Raw genomic sequence first — 1976 nt, 5'->3', positions numbered from 1 at the left:
CAGAGACGTGCGATGATTACTCACACTTCATTCCTTTAGACTCTTTACACATCTTCTGTCTCTGGGAGTAGTTGGCATTTCATGCTCGGGGTACATTGGTCCTGAAAGGGGATCGGAGGAGGGGGGTAGACTAACAGCAGCAATAACGCACCAACAGCAGTCCTCCTGATGGTCTGAGCTGAGCTCCTAGGCTTCTAGTCCTTCCAGGAGGCCTACCTGAGCCCGACAGGCAAGTTCCCCTGGCACGGGTGACGGAAGGGGGCGCTGATCCAACATAGTCTCCTTTACACTCTATGTGCACCTTAGGGTTAACCCTAACCCTACTGTTCACCCTCTCCCTACGACGCCACACTTTACTGGTTGTAGACACTTCGCCATTGCCAAGGTCCATTAGTATCCAAGACCTGCTGGCCAGAAGCTTCACACCACCACCCCAGGGAAGATGTTTCTGCTCCTACAGCTGACCACTCCATTGTCCAGCATCTCTTCAATCTGCACACTTCATGTTCTCCAGCTCTGTACTACACCCCCACAGCTTTCCTTCCTTCCCACATCTACATCCCATACAAGGCCGCAGCTTTTATGAGACGGAGGAAGAGAAGAAGAAATAGGGGATGTAGGAGAAGGAGAAGAAGAGGAAAAAGAAGAAGTAGATGGAGAAGAAGGAAAAAGAGAAGAAGTAGGAGATGGAAGGAGATGGAGAAGGAAAAGAAGAAGGAGGAGATGGAGGAAAAGAAAAAGAATGAGATGTAGGAAGAAAAGAAGAAGGAGAAGTAGGAGGAGTAGGAGGAGAATGAAAAGGAGAGGAAGGGGAAGAAAAAGGAGATGGAGGAAGAGAAGAAGGAGAAAGGGAAGATCAGCTTTACTCTATGCAGAATGTAATGCAGAGGTATCATTATTGTACCCCATGACCTCATGGCCTGGGATGGCCAAGCCCTGACTGATAGATAGGGGGAGGAGTCATATATATAATGTCGGTAGATCACAGCAGTTGAAGTCTCATCCATGCTCAGAACTGTTGTCCTCAGTTCTGGAAGGTCAAATAATGGAGTTGGATGCTTCTATGGAGAATCTCCTGATTTCATCCTCCTAAAACTCTGATACAATTTCCATTTTTTTCCATTTTTACTGTAATTTTTCTTGTCTAAACGGAATGTCATCAAGCTAGGGATAAGCGTAAGAGTGAGCATCCAGTCCATGGAAAGACTTCCTATTCCTGGGCACAGAGATGGTTAGAGACTGCAGACATGCTACAGGAGACTGTGAACACAGACCACGGTCTTAATGGGCCCCGAACCTCCACACAATAAATGCCAAGGGACAGATATGTGGCCGCAGGTTGGGCCCCAGGGTTGTCAATACTCGGGTCTCCTTATATATTTTTTATATATATATGGAAACATTTCCCGATCTGACATTGTGACTTGTTAAGGTGATTTGGTTTGTTGAGGTCTTCAGGTATGTGGACCGTATTGTTGCAGTTTTCTAACTCCGATATTTCAGCCGTGATTTAGGGATCTGGTGTCCCCATGGGATCAGGGATAATTGCCCTCTCTGCACCCCCTGTAGTTACCCCCGGGGTCATACAGGTAATAATGAAATAGCAGACACGAGATCATATGAATATATATATATAGACACACATTCATACCTGGAAACCTGTAAACACCTAGCTTTTTATAAATCAGATTATGTGAAAATCATTTTGCTGGAAACTTTAACTTCCTTCCGGCAGTTTATATGAATTGCAGAATCGGGGGAGGGGTTATTGAAGGCCTTATTTACCAGATTCGTTATATATAAACCTTTTATTTAATTTGTACGTTCCAAACTGCAGACCCCCCTCACCCCACTCCCCCATTATCCTAAGTGCAACCGAAAATATTTTTGCCAGTCTTCACAGTGTGGACTAACATAGCAACTTGCATCAGTACAGCCGGGGGAAGGAAATGTAAAGGATTATGGCTACTATAGAG

At 45.3% G+C, this 1976-nt stretch overlaps 1 protein-coding gene across 1 annotated transcript in view; it reads right to left on the bottom strand.

The window, feature by feature from the left end:
* Positions 1–1976, bottom strand: part of LOC108801931 (GDNF family receptor alpha-1-like) — a 39464-nt gene that overhangs the window by 4176 nt on the left and 33312 nt on the right. The gene's annotated exons all lie outside the window — the stretch shown is intronic.

The sequence above is a fragment of the Nanorana parkeri genome, unplaced genomic scaffold (assembly GCF_000935625.1).
Source record: "Nanorana parkeri isolate BGI_ZX_2015 unplaced genomic scaffold, ASM93562v1 scaffold2564, whole genome shotgun sequence".
NCBI lineage: Eukaryota > Metazoa > Chordata > Amphibia > Anura > Dicroglossidae > Nanorana > Nanorana parkeri.
The sequence above is the reverse complement of the archived record's forward strand: the minus strand, read 5'-3'. Positions and strand labels throughout refer to the sequence as shown.